The sequence below is a fragment of the Borostomias antarcticus genome, assembly GCF_949987555.1.
Source record: "Borostomias antarcticus genome assembly, chromosome: 26".
Classification (NCBI taxonomy): domain Eukaryota; kingdom Metazoa; phylum Chordata; class Actinopteri; order Stomiiformes; family Stomiidae; genus Borostomias; species Borostomias antarcticus.
Window position 1 is genome coordinate 1,352,195 of NC_140259.1, and position 21,418 is coordinate 1,373,612.

A 21,418-nucleotide genomic window follows, 5' to 3' on the forward strand; every position below is an offset into this window, starting at 1 on the left:
AGGTAAAATGGTAAACGTAAGAAAAATGTTGTTGCTACTTATTAGCATGCTGTCGGCAGTCTTTGGGTGTCATATCCAGCTGCTTAACCTGGTCAACGAACAGAGGCGCCCGAACGAGCAAAGATTTTTATTTATTTATTGTGTTTACATTGTATTCATTGGTGACATTAAGGAGCAATTCTACCTCACTATCTGTCCAAACAAAAGATTCTGCCCTGTGAGTCGCCATTGTTGTTTGTGTTTTCGTATTTCCCTTTCCGCGCTTCTGTTCCGGTATTGACTCTGGCTTCTGATTGGTTAAAAGGGCCTTTACTTTTGAAGTTATATCGCCACCTACTGCTTAGGGTATGCCTACTGCATCTTAGTTTTAACAGGTTAATTATAGCTGAACATGTTTTGTGAATCAAATGGTAGATGTTAGATCATCTGGGAGAAAGTCTGTGTAATTGTGTATAAGTTGCATTTCCTATCACTGGAATTAGCTGGAATGCTTGTATATTTATATTGTAACAAAAAATGTTATTTTATTGCGACTTGCCACGCTATTTAGTGGCGCAGTGTAAAAAGCGGGCAGAGAAGTGTACCATACTGTTGAAAGCTCAGAGACAAACTGAGACCCACCAGGAAATACAAGTACGCCTATAGGATAGGCGGAGCATAAGTCCCCTACCTAATCTAAAATAGTGGTGATTCTCCACAGAAAAGAGCAGAGCTTTTCAAATTGGGGAGGGCTATCTGCTCACTAGGGCAGACACAGACCTGGAGCAAAACTAAACTCTCAAACAAAAACTCTAGTTTAAGAAGTTTGAATAATAAATACAAAGTAGGAAAACAATGGATATACCATCACCACTGGGAAATTGTGGGATGCAAACATCAAACTTTATTAAAGGACATTGAGAGAACTTCTAGAAAATGTACAAAACACACTAAAAAATTGAGCTCAGCATGGCCTGAGGGTTGTACTTGAGATGTGGGTGTGTGTGTGAGGTTATGGAATGCCTAATAAGAGACTACAGGCCAAGAGATGCATCTGATAAAGACTACAGGCCAAGAGATGCATCTGATAAAGACTACAGGCCAAGAGATAAATCTGATAAAGACTACAGGCCAAGAGATACATCTGATAAAGACTACAGGCCAAGAGATGCATCTGATAAAGACTACAGGCCAAGAGATACATCTGATAAAGACTACAGGCCAAGAGATAAATCTGATGAACATAAAAAGAGAATTAGGATTAAAAATCATAAACCTGTTCAAAGAAGAGGGCCAACACTACAGGAAAACTCTGAGACCTTGCTGGACCAGAGTGGGCTCCCTTTGTTAAATAAAAGTCAAATTAAAAAATTTATACAAAATACTAAAGACCAAGAAGGATGAAAGTAAACGGCAGGAATAAAAAGAGAACTTGGGTCACTTCACACTCAACCAAAGCAAAAACCAATACGTTTGAACACTTTAACCAAACTGTAAAATACATTTGCAAAACCTGTAAAAAGGAAATCATTTAGCAGCTCAATTAGTCCATTAATTGCCAGTCTTACTATGACATGTATTTAGTGAGAAAAGAGAAGAGACAGTAAAAGAGAAAGTAGCAGAGGGACAAAACAACCCCAGAGAGGGACGCACAAGCAGACAGAACTAAACATGCTGCAGAGCAGCCAGCCAGCAGAGCTACACAGATAGATACAGATGCACAAGCAACCAGAGATAAAGAAGCTCTTAGAAAGCATACGTCTAGGCAGAGACAGATGGAGAGAGATGCACACGCAACCAGAGATGAGCATAATGCTGAACAGCATGCCACTAGAGAGACAGAAACAGCAGGATCCAGACATGATAAGGGACTGTGTGATAGAAATAATAGAAGGAAGTTCATAGAGAAGCAACTCTCAATGAATCCAGAGGCCTATAGACAATCAGATGCAAATAAAAAGACTATGTGAAGGCTAAGCCTAGTGCTTTAAGCCACTATGGCGCTGCTGCTCCGGATTGATCTAATTGACACATTTTAGGTTACCGTGTTTGTTGATAAAGTAGTCAGACAATTAACTGCTGTGCGAACACTTGGTCCATTTATTGTCCTTCCATAATCAATAATCCAATAATCCAGCAAACAACCCAGTACGCATGTTTGTGAGTGCGTGTGGTCAAAAACTGTTTGCCCTCCGTGCAGTAACACCTAGCCAACAACAGGTGAGTTCCTACCTAAATATCATCAGTTCCTATTAACATGGGAGGAGCAACGCATTGACCCAATTAACCTGAATTTGGCTCTTACAGGCAATGTTAAAGGAAAGATTTCATGAACAATTAAACAGGACAAAAATAGGCAGAATAGGACTTTTTAGAGATCAGGGATGGACCCATCTTTGTATGTGTAAACTGTAGAATAATTAGGCATTACAATCAGGTGAAGAAATATGAACACATGTTCATTTCTCAGATTTCCAGAATCTATTCTGCTGCTCCGACTCAAAATAAACCACCTCTCCAGTCTTGAAAGTTTCCTTCCCTCCCTCCCTCCATACAGTCAGATCCTACATCTCACCCACTTGGTTTTCTCCCTCCCTCTCTTCCTTCATCCTTCCTTCCTTCCATCTCTCCCTCCCTCACCATTTGTTTTTAAGAAACCATCCCCCCTTTCTCCTAGGTATGTGAACTGTGCCTGTACTGAGGAAGAGCAGAACCTGGTAGCGTTTCAGTACCGTGGAGGGATCCTGTTTCGCTGCTGTCGGCTGCTGGCTGTCGGGGAGGAGCTGCTGGTCTGGTACGGACAGGAGTACAGATACCAGAGCATCTCCTTCGACTACTTCTGGGACAAAAAGAGCACCACTAGAGGTAGTTGTCCTAGACTCTCCTTCCCTCTGTCTTCTCCATCTCTCTCTCATCCACTTCTTTTCCTTAAAGCTGAAACAACCAGAGGTCTGCTAGTCATAATAGTAGCCGCTGTCCAAGTAGCTCTCCTCTTCCGGCCTTCCCTCTCTCCTCTGTCTTTTTCCCATGGTGCCAGAGAGCAGGCAAGACGTGGGCATACAGCGTGAAATTCAGGACACTCATGGATGCAACGATACAGGGGACAGTATGTGATGCACTGCAAATTGCTGTTGTGGGGCACGCAAATTGCCGATATTGGGCAGCCACGCTATCTATGAACAGAATGGAATGCTCTTAGTTGCCATGGAACATGGAAGCTTGACATAAGTTAAGGAGTGCTGGCTAGCTTATTCTAGCTATCTAAGTTAACACCGTGGGCTTCAACATATTACATGTTTTCTCTCCTCTCTCCTATTTAGATTTTGTCACTTCTTTTTCTCTCTCTGTCGCTTTCCCTCCGAGCTCAGCCAGGAACCTGTTGCATATCTTTCTCTCTCCTGCCCACAATCGGAAGTTGTCATGTGGTTGTGTCCCCCCCACCTTCACTAGCTACATATAATCACCCTATACAGTATTTGAACTTGTACTAAATGTGTGATAATCATTTTAATGTTTGTGTGTCTCCCTTTCACTCTCAATCCCAGAAGTGATGTCAGACTTGCCCCAGGTGTACTCCTGGTCCGAGTGCCAATTCTCCTAAAACTCCCAAATCTCCCTCCACAATCACATCAAGAGCAGCCATGACAACCTCTTCATCTCTCTGCTAAGGAACGGAGAGTTCAGACCAGAGACTCTCCCATCCTGCTCCTCTTGATCACTCCCTTTCACCACCTCCAACACCCCGCTCACTGCAGCTCCTGGCCAGAGGCAGAGAGACATTGACAAGCCAAGATCATACCACTGTGACCAGTGTGGGAAGAACTTCAGTCTAAAGGCTAATCTCAGGACGCACCAGTGTGTTCATTAAGGAGAGAAGTCATACCAATGTGACCAGTGTGGGAAGAGCTTCACTAGATCAGGAGAGTTAAAGACACACCAGCGTCCTCATACAGGAGAGACGCTATACCACTGTGACCAGTGTGGGAAGAACTTCACTATGTCAGGACACTTAAAGACACACCAGCGTGTTCATACTGGAGAGAAGCCATACCACTGTGACCAGTGTGGGAAGAACTTCACTCAGTCAGGAAGCTTAAAGACACACCAGCGTGTTCATACAGGAGAGAAGCCATACCACTGTGACCAGTGTGGGAAGAACTTCACTATTTCAGGACACTTAAAGACACACCAGCGTGTTCATACAGGAGAGAAGCCATACCACTGTGACCAGTGTGGGAAGAACTTCACTACGTCAGCAGAGTTAAAGACACACCAGCGTGTTCATACAGGAGCGAAGCCATACCACTGTGACCAGTGTGGGAAGAACTTCACTATGTCAGGACACTTAAAGACACACCAGCGTGTTCATACAGGAGAGAAGCCATACCACTGTGACCAGTGTGGGAAGAACTTCACTACGTCAGGAAACTTAAAGACACACCAGCGTGTTCATACAGGAGAGAAGCCATACCACTGTGGAAAGAACTTCACTACGTCAGGAGATTTAAAGAAACACCAGAATGGTCATACAGGAGAGAAGCCATACCACTGTGACCAGTGTGGGAAGAACTTCACTAAGTCAGGAACCTTAAAGACACACCAGCGTGTTCATACAGGAGAGAAGCCATACCACTGTGACCAGTGTGGGAAGAACTTCACTAAGTCAGGAAACTTAAAGACACACCAGCGTGTTCATACAGGAGAGAAGCCATACCACTGTGACCAGTGTGGGAAGAACTTCACTACGTCAGGAGATTTAAAGAAACACCAGCGTGTTCATACAGGAGAGAAGCCATATCACTGTGACCAGTGCGGAAAGAACTTCACTACGTCAGGAGATTTAAAGAAACACCAGCGTGTTCATACAGGAGAGAAGCCATACCACTGTGACCAGTGTGGAAAGAACTTCACTATGTCAGGACACTTAAAGACACACCAGCGTGTTCATACTGGAGAGAAGCCATACCACTGTGACCAGTGTGGGAAGAACTTCACTATTTCAGGACACTTAAAGACACACCAGCGTGTTCATACAGGAGAGAAGCCATACCACTGTGACCAGTGTGGGAAGAACTTCACTACGTCAGCAGAGTTAAAGACACACCAGCGTGTTCATACAGGAGAGAAGCCATATCACTGTGACCAGTGTGGAAAGAACTTCACTACGTCAGGAGATTTAAAGAAACACCAGCGTGTTCATACAGGAGAGAAGCCATACCACTGTGACCAGTGTGGGAAGAACTTCACTATGTCAGGGAACTTAAAGACACACCAGCATGTTCATACAGGAGAGAAGCCATATCACTGTGACCAGTGTGGGAAGAACTTCACTACGTCAGCAGAGTTAAAGACACACCAGCGTGTTCATACAGGAGAGAAGCCATACCACTGTGACCAGTGTGGGAAGAAGTTCACTAGATCAGCAGATTTAAAGACACACCAGCGTATTCATACAGGAGAGAAGCCATACCACTGTGACCAGTGTGGGAAGACCTTCACTCATTCAGGAAGCTTAAAGACACACCAGCGTGTTCATACAGGAGAGAAGCCATACCACTGTGACCAGTGTGGGAAGAACTTCACTACGTCAGGAAACTTAAAGACACACCAGCGTGTTCATACAGAAGAGAAGCCATATCACTGTGACCAGTGTGAAAAGAACTTCACTACGTCAGCACATTTAAAGACACACCAGCGTTTTCATACAGGTGGGAAGCCATATCACTGTGACCAGTGTGGGAAGAACTTCACTACGTCAGCAGAGTTAAAGACACACCAGCGTTTTCATACAGGAGAGAAGCCATACCACTGTGACCAGTGTGGAAAGAAGTTCACTAGGTCAGCAGATTTAAAGACACACCAGCGTGTTCATACAGGAGAGAAGCCATACCACTGTGACCAGTGTGGGAAGACCTTCACTCATTCAGGAAGCTTAAAGACACACCAGCGTGTTCATACAGGAGAGAAGCCATACCACTGTGACCAGTGTGGGAAGAACTTCACTACGTCAGGAAACTTAAAGACACACCAGCGTTTTCATACAGGTGAGAAGCCATATCACTGTGACCAGTGTGGGAAGAACTTCACTATGTCAGGACAGTTAAAGACACACCAGCGTGTTCATACAGGAGAGAAGCCATACCACTGTGACCAGTGTGGGAAGAACTTCACTACGTCAGCAGAGTTAAAGACACACCAGCGTTTTCATACAGGAGAGAAGCCATATCACTGTGACCAGTGTGGAAAGAACTTCACTTTTTTAGGACAATTAAAGAGACACCAGTGTGTTCATACAGGAGAGAAGCCATACCACTGTGACCAGTGTGGAAAGAACTTCACTTCTTTAGGACACTTAAAGAGACACCAGCGTGTTCATACAGTTCATCCAAGAGCTGTGAGTTCACTGAAGCCTGCCTCAAAAAGGACCCCATCTTTGTAAGCAATAGTGTGCATGTGTGTGTGTGTGTTTGATATCAATTTGATATCAAATGGACTTATGATCTGAAAATCAGTCTATATTCTGAACATCTTTATCGTTTATATTCAGAACATCTTTATTGTCCCTGGAAGGCAACTAGACATACTGTACAATGACACATACAGAACAGTACAAGAAGAGTTTCCACACAAACCCACCCCCCCCTCCCTACTTTCTCTCTCTTTCTCATTCCCCCTTTCTCTCTCCTCTCAGGTTCACCACCAGCTATTGAAGAAGCGATAGATGAAGGGAGTTGGAGAAAGAGAAAGACCTGTCGTGGAATTTGGAATGGACCTGGTTTCTTATGCCTTGATTACACTACTGCGTTTTCGCCTACATTTGTGCCTAGCAATGACAATACCGCAGCCAAAATGAAGCTCAAACCCAGAGGCCTCAGGATACGGCTGGGGCTACGTTTCAGCACTCAAAATCTGGAGCTGTGTTCTAGTGTAATAGGCAGATCCAGAGGCTTTAGAAAAAACTAGGAAAAGGCCTACATTGTAATGCTGTGTTCAGTTCACATTATAACAATCAGACAGGTGATTTACGAGTTTGAGCTATATAGCATCTTAGTGGATACGATAGTTAATCAGCCAAGCGGACTGATCTTTTTTGTTCCCGACCAAATAGTACCTTCCTCACACCAGTCTGAACGTTCGAGCAATCCTGCCCTTTTCTTTTTGAATAATATTCTCAATTCTCCAATATATAGTCCTTACAATCAGTTTGTTTAAGTCCCTCATCCATTCTCTCACAATATAGCTCGCATATTACGACGAGACTTGAAATGTGCACCAGATATGGAACAAACACTGGGATGGAAATGTATTTGTTGGTGACAAATTTGTTGGTTGGATGTCTGGACAGCTGTATTTTAAACTTGATCATGATGTATATTTTTTCATAAACCTTTTTTAATAAACATTGTATAACCTGAGAGAGGTACTGTAGGGAGTTTATTTGTGTGTATGGGGGTTTGTGGCCGAATTTGGCTCATTTTCTCAAAACTCACATCTCAAAAACCCAAAATGACACTGCTGATGAATCTTAGCATCTCCTTAATAATCAGAAAGATCAGACACAAGAAGACAAAGAACCTTCAGCTTCCAGAATCAGGTCAGAATTGGAAAGGTCTCATCAGTCTCAGGACCACTGTGTCATCTGTTCTCCCAAGGTGTGGAGGCACCATTCATCTCTCGTGAGCCCAGGGATCTACTGGAGTGTAGTATAAAGTTATACAATACCGTCTTCATCTTCCCAACCTCTCCTGGTCTGTGAGAGCCTTTGCAGCCCAAACCCAGAATACCACTAAAACAGATGACTAGCCTCACATTATTGACCAGCCTCGTGAAGTCATCTGCCATCCCCAGAGGCACTGCAGCTGAGCTTTAAAAGTTAAAGTAAAATATTTGAGCAGATACGCCCCAGCCCAGAAAAACCTTTTGGAAAACCTTCACATTCCAAAATCTTGAATGGCTCAACTGCTACTGTTTTTGAAGAATCTCTGAAAGCCTGCGAGCTGTGTGAGGGCATTGCCAAAGACCTGGAGAAGAGATTTCACCCTGGGGCCAAGGTTCGCCCCTTCTCAAAAGTCTCTAAACAGGCTAATGGTGAGACCAGCATCCATCAGACTTCCTTGATAGTCCTTGATGGATAAACTTTGGGAATTTTGATTGACTTGGAAACTTGAAACATGACCATCCAAGTTCAGATAACGTAGTAATGCACACAAAAACATTTACATCCATATAATATTCATTCTTTATTCAAGGACTTTGTGATACAGTGCATTTTCTACCCTTCAAATAACACATGAAGATGTGATGGACTAGTGGGCCAGCCTGCATAATATCAAAGAGGCTGATCAAACGACAACTATCTACCAGCCTTACTGCTGCAATTAAATCACCACTGTTTCATTGGAAACATATTCATAGGATATTGACTAGATGGGGTGTGCTTTTATTCAGAAGACCTGGTTACAATAGTTGTCCTGTCAAAATGTAAATTTTTGCTTGCTTCCTTAGAAAACCCTTTCGACTATTACTACTAGGAGTTCATACAATACTACGCCAGCTACAGTTTATCCTGGAGGCAGTCTGTCAACATTGAAGCTTCAAAAGTAGGGATGGATGAATATTGTGCTGTTTTAGTTCTTGTGCTGTTCTTTAGTAACCAGGCCAGGTCACGCCTGGCTTATGTGTGTTGTCTGGCTTGTTTCTGTGCGGGACTGGTAGGACGGTAATGTCTGATAAATAAAGATGGTTCTTGTCACCTGGACACATCAGTTCCAATGCTTCCAATGCTAATCCAGCACAATGATAGCGGGATAGCCAGTAAGCTCATGGGCTCACAACAACTAGCAGCAGCTTCCATAACATTAATGATAGCGGTCAGTGGCTAAAGCAGTTACACTGATGATTCCTGTAATGTTAGCTATTTTGTTGCAATGGGTTCAACTTGTGTTTCTGGATAACGGTCATGACTTGCTGTTTTGCACTTCCCTTTAGGTGGTGAATAAGTAGACCCAGGACACAGTGGGTTATTTGGACATCTAGGATCTTGATATTATATTGATATGAAGATATGAAAGTAAAGTATTTGCCCTTAGAAATAAATTGTAATTAAAATGGTTCTAAGCTAAGTAACCTAAGTGTAGGCAGACTTGAAAGGTCAATTGTAATAATATGATGAATGAACAATTGTAAACATAGTACTCAACAGAATAGGTCATATTCAAGTCTTGATTGAAACTTTTCCTAAATGCTTTATTAAACATACAAACATGCACATTAAAAGTAGCCATAAGTTGTTGTTTTGCATGTGCTCTCAGGACATGTTGTGGTTGTGACCATCTTTGTAAAGAAGAGAGGCATGTAATGCACATGTATACAGTAGTACAGAGTCAGTTGTCTATTGTATAGACAACCCTACTAACACAGTGGGTTGCAGCAACTTCGCACATAAGTTGTAGTTTGGTCCTATAGGGAGGGAAAGTGAAAACATGCGCCCCGAGCGGATTTGTTCCTGTCGGAGAGGAGTTTCAACTCCATAGACCGGATTTTCTAATAATTACTACGAAGCCATTTCGGTGACATTATCAAAACAAAAACTTGTGAGTGTCTTTACAGTAATAACCTACTAACCGTGATAATTTCAAACAGTATTTCACCTTCTTTCAAATTTTCGAAATTGCTCCATTCCTCCAGTCAAAGTCAATGGAATTTAAGAAAAATATTTTCATGATTCGGATTGTGATTGAAAATCAACTATGATCACTAGAATCAATAAAGTTTGTCTCCAACATATTTGTCGTTTAAGGCATTCTACTAACTTTTCGGTGTAGACCAAGATATCGTTTTTCAAAAGACGTGTCTATGAGAAACCCCATTCATTCTATCGGCATTAGGAACACTACCACTAGGGGGCGATGAGATTACTTTCCCTCCCTATAGCAATAGCAAAACATACCAGATGTCCTATGTTTCGCGATCCGCAAATACGACGAAACCGATCGGGTACCGGCAGTCATATCTGGATCTGGTATGTTTTGTTTTATATTTGGATGGATATGAAGCTAGCTAGCTAGCTGGCTAAATTACGAATGATAATACTAGTAGCCCACAACACACACGATGGTCATCTAGTTGGCTTGTTACATAATTATATTTATTATTGATCAGTGTATTCTTCCCTAGGCCATTATTGATCATGTCTGTGTTCAACGCAGGTGGAAGTATGTCAATATATTCAACATGAAGTTTGACCCATATTCTCCTCAGCGAAAGGTGCCCAGATCTTCCTGTACCTGCGGATTGGGGTGGTGAGCTCATGCTGTGCTGGTGTGGGATCTGAAGATGGACTGTAGTGTGTAGACTGTGGCGCAGCTGAAGACTAAGATGACGTGAGATAACATAGCTTTTATTAATCGTCAGTGGGGGGGTATTTGATGTTGTCACAGCAGCAGTGATACATTATACATATACAATAGGCTACTTATACAATAGGCTACTTTAAAGAACTGCCCTCACTTGTATACTGTTATGTGTATCTTGTGTATTGTGACTACCTTATGACATAAGGTAATGTGTATCTTGTGTATTGTCACTACCTTATGACATAACATAAGGTAATGAAAATACACAAGACACACAACAGTATACAAGTGAAGGCAGTTCTTTAAAGTAGCCTATTGTGTAAGTACACTCATTTTAATTAGTGCATTTAACAAAAATGTAATTCAGTTAGTATAGTTCCGAATATCACACCCTGACTGAACAGGTAAGCATGGCGACACTAACATAGCTAAAAGCCACCCCCCACGCCTAAGCCTGCCCGTTTAGGGCCTAGTGAAGCTAGATTGGTGGAGGAGTGACCATACAGATGTGTCGCCTGTCAACCTAACAACAATCGGGAGATTCTTGGGGAGACAAACTGACTTCTAACCAACTTTGACTTCGTAACGTTGCCTATTGGCCTAACGTTATACAACACAGCATACTCACAACAGTTCTGGTAGGCTATAGCTTCAGAAACCTACAGCACAGTTTGCACCTGATTAATTCTGTTTAATGACAGGGAAGGGTACAGTGAGTATGGTGCGCTGTGTTTCTGCCATTGCACAGGCTAACGTTCGGTTCCATCTTTTATAAACTTCGTTTTTGGCCTGTCACTCCTTCTTTCCAAACGTCACAACATCATCAACCAAACAATGGTATGCAGATCAGTCCTACGTCAATCACTAGGCAGTTCAGACATCATCTGAGCTCCTACAATCTCCTTATACGGTCATAACATACACAGTCTTAAACAGAAATCACATGATCTAACGGTTTCTTCATGCACATGACTACCCCCCGCAATGGAACCGTTGGTGCTTTCCGAGAAAGAGGAAGTGGCCCCTTTCACTGCGAAAAGAGGAAGTCACTCGCAGGTGCGGCTCTATTTTAGGATTTACAGTTACAAAGGTTAAACAGAGTTATAAAGTTAGTCATTATTCATGATTCTTGTTAACATTGTTAATATCACGTCTATAAACACACTACATCTGCCAGCAATGCATGATTGTCATCTCACAATATTTGTTACCTTTCAGAAGTCAGGATCTAAGTCGCAATGCAGCTCAAGCTCCGTGTCTTCGAAGTCGTCCTTCAGGACCAGGTCGTTCCCCTTCAGGGATTCTTCCAAAGCATCAAACACCATATCCGTCTTCCTCGGGTTTGTCACGACCTCTCTTGAACCTGACTGTGAGGGTCGCTTGGGAGGTCACTGAACTGAAGTGCCCTCGGCCTTGGCTGCCTGCGGTGGCACATACGCACAAATCCTCTTCCCCCTTTCTCTTCTGTCGGCGTCTAGTTGACTTGTGATGTCGATCTGAGGCCGCTCCTCTCTAGGCCTCCCAGGATCCCTCAGTTGGTTTGGAGACCAGGGTCGCCCTCCATAGCCCCCTCTCCTCTCTGGCCACTTCTTCCCCTGGGGATCACATCAGGGTGTGTGCTAAGAGAGATCACATCAGGGTGTGTGCTAAGAGAGATCACATCAGGGTGTGTGCTAAGAGAGATCACATCAGGGTGTGTGCTAAGAGAGATCACATCAGGGTGTGTGCTAAGAGAGATCACATCAGGGTGTGTGCTAAGAGAGATCACATCAGGGTGTGTGCTAAGAGAGATCACATCAGGGTGTGTGCTAAGAGAGATCACATCAGGGTGTGTGCTAAGAGAGATCACATCAGGGTGTGTGCTAAGAGAGATCACATCAGGGTGTGTGCTAAGAGAGATCACATTTTGTCACCTTGAGTTTTAATAGTGTTTGTGACCATATGAAATGTTCCTCTGATCCCCACAGACTCAGGCAGAGAACACAAGAGAGGAAACCCCCCCCACACCCCAGCGGGGGCCGGACCTCTCCACAGCTGCCCCAGCTACCCACCCCCTCACTCAACACCGCTACACCACAATAAAGAACCCTTAGGCAGAGAGTGTAGGCTGGTTCCCTGTAGGGATAAGGTGCTGCTTGTTTTCTACAGTAATGCATATTTTACTATTTGTAATTGTAGCTATATACTTCAAAGCCAAAGAAAACTAGCAAACAGTTCATGATATAGCTACTGTTTCCCTTGGAAAACAATATTTGCATCTCAGTGGTTAAAAGTTACATTTAAAGACATTGTTTATATTAGACCTATTGCCTGATTTCCCTCCATGGTCTGCGTCTCTCTCCCTCAGGTTTTGAGGGACTCCCAGGCTCGGTAGTGGATTGGTCAGTCAGTATATCTTCATCAACAATCTAAAATGATGATGTTGGTAATGAGGTTGAGCATTGGAACTGAATAGTCGTCTTGGACTGTTAGAACCAATCATGGGAATTGTTGTTTTTATGTTAGAAATATCTGAAACTCTTTATATTATGGACTGAAATCATCATACTGTAGTTTTATTGTGTTGTATTGAGAGATGTGTTTTAATGGCTGTTGAAGAGCAGGCTAATGACTGAGTGATTTCAAAGTGATGCTTATTATGTGAAGTCCCTCCCACGGCTTATAGAACCTCACCACCCGCTCCACTCACCACCAGGTTTTATTGTTATCCGTGGCTCATGAATCTAATATGTTCTTTTTAAACTACCATCACATGAGTCAATCAGCCCCAACCTCTCTTAAGATGCTTTCCCCATTTCTCTCTCTCTCCCAGATGTGTGTGTGCTCCAATTCACTCTCTCTGTCAGAGCCGTGCCACTTGATTTAAGCCTCTGTCCGTGCTTACAGGTCAAAGGTTAACCCCTCTGTGTGCACTCACACACACATTCCAGGCCCAGACCAAGCTCCCTTTAGCCGGCCTGGGCTGGCCCAATCGCCCTGCTTTAAGACCTTCTAGCTAAATCTCAATCTTTAATTAAATGACCCAAGCAAGATATATCAATACTCACCAAACCAATAAAGGCAAGGAGAAAATATCTGGTGCCAGAGTAAGAATCTTTATAAAAACGTGGTTTATAAAGTTATACAGATAATCTAGTTACATGAAAAATACAAGTTAACATAAAAACATAACAACATAAAAGAGAATAGCTCCTAGGTCTTCTGCTGCTGACTTCTTCCACGCCTCTGTTGATGGAAAGAAAGTCCCGTCTCTCCTGTTGTGAGCTGTTTTTAATCCGAACAGGGAAGGCAGGGGCTGACATCACATCTCTTTGGATAAACACAGAAAGGGCTCCACCTTTCTATCTCTGTATTTCGCAATATTTCCTGAGCCTATGACCGCACTGTTTCGTTTCCGCCCCGTGCCTCTCCGTGTCATCTTTCTGTTCCTCCCCGGTCCCATCCTGGGGCCTCATTTATCATTGTGCATTGTACCCTTTTTCATTTACACCTGATTTTTGTACTTGGTTTTCTCCGCAGATAATGTGATGTATCATGCCAAAACTCAATGGGAAATATTGTGAGATATATACATAATATTTCCCATCGAGTTTTGTCGTGATACATTACAATCAGGTGTAAATGAAATAGGGTGTATCCACAATGATAAATGAGGCCCCTGGGGAGGCAAAGGCTTTTTCATGTTCTGTTGATTCATGTCCGTGATACCCTCCTTAACTTCGAGGTGGGCGGGAGCTCCAACCCGCAGACATACGTTCTTGCATTGAGCCACTTAGCTACTCGTGTTTCAACGCGTCATTGTTCCCGGCTTTCACCGATTGGCTAAGGGCTTTCAAAAGAAGTACTGTAGTCAAGTAGCCGTGACTGTTTTGTAATCCGTCTCTCTCTACCTTGGGACCTTTTCCCCGTTTGTCACGCATGTAAAGATTTGAAATAGCATATCCTTTTATCCATCTGAAGGAAACAAGAGACACGCTCTTCATTCTTTTTGAGTAAACACGCGTTTCAATCACACCTCTTTCACTGTAGGATACAATAATCTTCAAATCGGTAAGTTGTATGATATTTTTTATATTTAAGAATAGAGCTCAACGGTTATGGGCTTCGGTTTAGAAAGTGAATTTCTCATACATTTAGGGTTCGTTCTTTAAAATCCTTAAAGGGTTTTAAGCCTGGAGCCAAGTCAACACGCTAGCTGATGAATCGTGATCTTAGGGACCGTTCTTAATTCATGGGAGGGGGTTTTAGAAGGCTATATATTTTAGTTTGGTTAAAGAAGGAAGTCGAGGTCCGTCGATGCCGGTTCAACTCATGCTGCGTGCACACTATGGGTAGGCCTATTTTTAAAATGCGCTGCGGATTTCTTTCCATTCAAAGCTATGGGAAAATATCAAAATGCGGGCGGATATTGAAATGCGCTGCGCATGTGCGCTGGCCAGAGCGGATTCCTGAAGTTGAAAATAGTTCAACTTTTTGAGAAATCCGCTTTGACGTGGAGCGTGTTTTTATCAGACGACCAATCATGACGGAGGTGGGATAGCAGGCGCGCGCAGTGATGCCAACTTAGCGACTTTGTCTCTAGATTTAGCGACTTTCCAGACCCCCCTGGCGACTTATTTCATGAAAAGCGACTAGCGACAAATCTAGCTACTTTTTCTGGTCATTTGGGGAATTATCGTGTTGACAAGGAAGCGAGCTCAGATCACGAGTCACGACGAGAGAACTTTTTTTGCTGCCTTCACGTCCTCTCTCCCTCGCTCGCCCACACTCACACCACACGCGCTGGAACCCTCCCGCAACAACCAATCATATTGTCAGAAACGGCTAGTTCACCTAGATACTGGTGACGTTAGGTTAAGTTTTAATTAAGCCATGTAGGCTATATTTTCCCCCGTTATTCTTTAGGTTTACAGACCTACGTTGTTTAAAAGAAAAAGGGTAATGTTATACAGCAACAAAAAAACAAGTTTGTAAATAAGTCAATAGTTTGATTGTTTGTTCCATGCCCATCATCATCACATGGCTAGGGTTGCACTGTAAAAAGTAGCTAATGTTATACAATATATCCCGCCATCTGGCTACTTCTAGCGACTTCTGGGACAGCCAATAGCTGCTTCCCTTACTGAAGAGTTGGCAACACTTGGCGCGCGGAGGATATCGTGAACCCATAATAATGGAGTCCGACCAACTTTCTCCTCTTCAGCCTCTAAATAGGCTACAGCCAGAGCAATCTTTTTACATGACAGTAAAAGCCAAAAAGTTGCTTAGTGCAAGTAAATAATGTAACGGTTGGTTACAAGACAAAACGTACAATGTATCGAACTTGGGTAGAGTCAAGAATGTTGTTATGGAAACGAAATACCTTCGCGAGAGCCTTAGTTGGGTAGTCTAGACCTGGTCCAGGATATCCTAGTATAACGCCCTGTTACTCTCAATGCAATTTGCCTATGAAAGCGCTTCATCGGCCCGCTCGTCCGAGTCTACAGACAAAACCGTTTCGTTACTCACCAAAGTAAACACATCGTTGGAAAGATGAAAGCCTTTTCTCCTAAGGCGCTACAGTTTGTAGTCCCCCACCTTTCAAATAAAGGGCAAATTTGTACACTTAAATGTTTTATATCCACAGCGCATCGACTGTCTTCTTCTACCGGCGAATCGACGCTAGATTAATCAATTGTACAGCAATGAAGCATGTTTACACATCTTCTGTTAACGTTAGTCCTGCCTATAGAAATGCACTGATATCAGATGGGCAGGGAAGTGCAGAAAAAAATGCTGCTGGATTATTTGTCAGACGGGACATGTGTTAGGAGGGGTGGAGCCTAACCTTCGTCAGAGGGCTATCTGCTCCCGCTCCCTTCGCTCACAATGACAAAGTCAGCTGTTATCGTGGGTTTTAGCCAGTTTAGTGGCGCAGTGTAAAAAGGGAGCAGAGAAGTGTACCATACTGTTGAAAGCTCAGAGACAAACTGAGACCCACCAGGAAATACAAGTAAGCCGATAGGATAGGCGGAGCATAACGGTGCGTTCCAGGCAACCCGTAACTCGTGTTTTTCCGACCTCCTACGCGTGAAAATGCTCTGGAATGGCAGTCAAACCCGTAACTTCCCACCCGGCAACTGGGAGTACATCGATCTGTACGAGTTCACGGGTGGGAAGTTACGGGTTTGACTGCCATTCCAGAGCATTTTCACGTGTAGGAGGTCTGAAAAACACGAGTTACGGGTTGCCTAGAACGCGCCATAAGTCCCCTACCTAATCTAAAGTAGTGGTGATTCTCCACAGAAAAGAGCAGAGCTTTTCAAATTGGGGAGGGCTATCTGCTCACTAGGGCAGACAGACCTTGAGCAAAACTAAACTCTCAAACAAAAACTCTAGTTTAAGAAGTTTGAATCAGAAAAATACAAAGTAGGAAAACAATGGATATACCATCACAACTGGCCATTATGGGATGTAAACATCAAACACTATTAAAGGACATTCAGAAAACATCTGGAAAATGTACAAAACACACAAATTTTTTTAGCTCAGCATGGCCTGAGGGTTGTACTTGAGATGTGAGTGTGTGTGAGGTTATGGAATGCCTAATAAGAGACTACAGGCCAAGAGATGCATCTGATAAAGACTACAGGCCAAGAGATGCATCTGATGAACGTCAAAAGAAAAGAGAATTAGGATTAAAAATCATAAACCTGTTCAAAGATGAGGGCCAACACTACAGGAACGCTTTGAGACCTTGCTGGACCAGAGTGGGCTCCCTTCGTTAAATAAAGGTAAAATAAAAAACTAAAGACCAAGCATGGATGAAAGTAAACAGCAGGAATAAAAAGAGAACTTGGGTAACTTCACACTCAACCAAAGCAAAAAACAATATGTTTGAACACCTGAACCAAACTGTAAAAAGCAAAACCTGTAGAGGAAATCATTGAGTCTCATACAGCAGCTCAATTAGTCCATTAATTGCCAGTCCAACTATGACATGGATTTAGTGAGAAAAGAGAAGAGACAGTAAAAGAGAAAGTAGCAGAGGGACAAAACAGCCCCAGAGAGGGACGCACAAGCAGACAGAACTAAACATGCTGCAGAGCAGCCAGCCAGCAGAGCTACACAGATAGATACAGACACACAAGCAACCAGAGATAAAGAAGCTCTTAGAAAGCATACGTCTAGGCAGAGACAGATGGAGAGAGATGCACACGCAACCAGAGATGAGCATAGTGCTGAACAGCATGCCACTAGAGAGACAGAAACAGCAGGATCCAGACATGATAAGGGACTGTGTGATAGAACTAATAGAAGGAAGTTCATAGAGAAGCAACTCTCGATGAATCCAGAGGCCTATATACAATCAGATGCAAATAAAAAGGCTACGTGAAGGCTAAGCCTAGTGCTTTAAGCCACTATGGCGCTGCTGCTCCGGATTGATCTTATTGACACATTTTACGTTACCGTGTTTGTTGATTAAGTAGTCGGACAATAAACTGCTGTGCGAACACTTGGTCCATTTATTGTCCTTCCATAATCAATAATCCAATAGTCCAGCAAACAACCCGGTACGCATGTTTGTGAGTGCGTGTGTGGTCAAAAGCTCTTTGCCCTTCATGCAGCAACACCTAGCCAACAACAGGTAAATTCCTACCTAAATATCATCAGTTCCTATTAACATGGGAGGAGCAACACATTGACCCAATTAACCTGAATTTGGCTCTTACAGGCTATGTTAAAGGAAAGATTTCATGAACAATTAAACAGGACAAAAATAGGCAGAATAGGACTTTTTAGAGATCAGGGATGGACCCATCTTTGCATGTGTAAACTGTAGAATAATTACGGCATTACAATCAGGTGAAGAAATATGAACACATGTTCATTTCTCAGATTTCCAGAATCTATTCTGCTGCTCCCACTCAAAATAAACCACCTCTCCAGTCTTGAAAGTTTCCTTCCCTCCCTCCCTCCATACAGTCAGACCCTACATCTCACCCACTTGGTTTTCTCCCTCCCTCTCTTCCTTCATCCTTCCTTCCTTCCATCTCTCCCTCCCTCACCAGCTTGTTTTTAAGAAACCATCCCCCCTTTCTCCTAGGTAAGTGAACTGTGCCTGTACTGAGGAAGAGCAGAATCTGGTAGCGTTTCAGTACCGTGGAGGGATCCTGTATCGCTGCTGTCGGCTGCTGGCTGTCGGGGAGGAGCTGCTGGTCTGGTACGGACAGGAGTACAGATACAAGAGCATCTCCTTCGACTACTTCTGGGACAAAAAGAGCACCACTAGAGGTAGCTGTCATCGACTCTCCTTCCCTCTGTCTTCTCCTCCATCTCTCTCTCATCCACTTCTTTTCCTTAAAGCTGAAACAACCAGAGGTCTGCTAGTCATAATAGTAGCCGCTGTCCAAGTAGCTCTCCTCTTCCGGCCTTCCCTTTCTCCTCTGCGTTTTTCCCATGGTGCCAGACAGCAGGCAAGACGTGGTCATACAGCATGAAATTCAGGACACTCATGGATTCAACGATACAGGGGACAGTATGTGATGCACTTCAATGGCGCCTGTGCAAATTGCTGTTGTGGGGCACGCAAATTGCCAATATTAGGCAGCCACGCTATCTATGAACAGAATGGAATGCTCTTAGTTGCCATGGAACATGGTAGCTTGACATAAGTTAAGGAGTGCTGGCTAGCTTATTCTAGCTATCTAAGTTAACACCGTGGGCTTCAACGTATTACATGTTTTCTCTCCTCTCTCCTATTTACATACTATTATATATACATAAAATCACCCTATACAGTATTTGAACTTGTACTAAATGTGTGATAATCATTTTAATGTTTGTGTGTCTCCCTTTCACTCTCAATCCCAGAAGTGATGTCAGACTTGCCCCAGGTGTACTCCTGGTCCGAGTGCAAATTCTCCTAAAACTCCCAGATCTCACTCCACAATCACATCAAGAGCAGCCATGACAACCTCTTCATCTCTCTGCTAAGGAACGGAGAGATCAGACCAGAAACTCTCCCAACCTGCTCCTCTTGATCACTCCCTTTCACCACCTCCAACACCCCGCTCACTGCAGCTCCTGGCCAGAGGCAGAGAGACATTGACAAGCCAAGATCATACCACTGTGACCAGTGTGGGAAGAACTTCAGTCTAAAGGCTAATCTCAGGACGCACCAGTGTGTTCATTAAGGAGAGAAGCCATACCAATGTGACCAGTGTGGGAAGAGCTTCACGACATCAGGAGAGTTAAAGACACACCATTGTGTATATACAGGAGAGAAGCCATGCCACTGTGACCAGTGTGGAAAGAACTTCACTATGTCAGGAAACTTAAAGACACACCAGCATGTTCATACAGGAGCGAAGCTATACCACTGTGACCAGTGTGGAAAGAACTTCACTAGGTCAGGAAACTTAAAGACACACCAGCATGTTCATACAGGAGAGAAGCCATACCACTGTGAGCAGTGTGGGAAGAACGTCACTACGTCAGCAGAGTTAAAGACACACCAGCGTGTTCATACAGGAGAGAAGCCATACCACTGTGACCAGTGTGGGAAGACCTTCACTCAGTCAGGTAGCTTAAATACACACCAGCGAGTTCATGCAGGAGAGAAGCCATACCACTGTGACCAGTGTGGGAAGAACTTCACTACGTCAACAGATTTAAAGACACACCAGCGTGTTCATACAGGAGAGAAGCCATATCACTGTGACCAGTGTGAAAAGAACTTCACTACGTCAGCACAGTTAAAGACACACCAGCGTTTTCATACAGGTGAGAAGCCATATCACTGTGACCAGTGTGGAAAGAACTTCACTACGTCAGGAAATTTAAAGAAACACCAGCGTGTTCATACAGGAGAGAAGCCATACCACTGTGACCAGTGTGGAAAGAACTTCACTACATCAGGACATTTAAAGACACACCATCGTGTTCATACAGGAGAGAAGCCATACCACTGTGACCAGTGTGGCAAGAACTTCACAAAGTCAGAAAACTTAAAGACACACCAGCGTGTTCATACAGGAGAGAAGCCCTACCACTGTGACCAGTGTGGAAAGAACTTCACTTCTTTAGAACACTTAAAGAGACACCAGCGTGTTCATACAGGAGAGAAGCCATACCACTGTGACCAGTGTGGAAAGAACTTCACTTCTTTAGGACACTTAAAGAGACACCAGCGTGTTCATACAGTTCATCCAAGAGCTGCACAGAGTTCACTGAAGCCTGCCTCAAAAAGGACCCCATCTTTGTAAGCAATAGTGTGCATGTGTATGTGTGTGTGTTTGATATTAATTTGATATCAAATTGACTTTTATGATCTGAAAATCAGTCTATATTCTGAACATCTTTATTGTTTATATTCAGAACATCTTTATTGTCCCTGGAAGGCAACTAGACATACTGTACAACGACACATACAGAACAGTACAAGAATAATTTCCACACAAATCCACCCCCCCCCCCCTTCCCTACTTTCTCATTCCCCCTTTCTCTCTCCTCTCAGGTTCACCACCAGCTATTGAAGAAGCGATAGATGAAGCACAAGGGAGTTGGAGAAAGAGAAAGACCTGTCGTGGAATTTGGAATGGACGTGGTTTCTTAGGACTTGATTACACTACTGCGTTTTCGCCTACATTTGTGCCTAGCAATGACAATACCACAGCCAAAATGAAGCTCAAACCCAGAGGCCTCAGGATACGGCTGGGGCTACGTTTCAGCACTCAAAACCTGGAGCTGTGTTCTAGTGTAATAGGCAGATGCAGAGGCTTTTGAAAAAACTAGGAAAAGGCCTACATTGTAATGCTGTGTTCAGTTCACAGTATAACAATCAGACAGGTGATTTACGAGTTTGAGCTATATAGCATCTTAGTGGATACGATAGTTAATCAGCCAAGCGGGCTGATCTTTTTTGTTCCCGACAAAATAGTACCTTCCTCACACCAGTCTGAACGTTCGAGCAATCCTGCCCTTTTCTTTTTGAATAATATTCTCAATTCTCCAATATATAGTCCTTACAATCAGTTTGTTTAAGTCCTTCATCCATTCCCTCACGATATAGCTCGCATATTACGACGAGACTTGAAATGTGT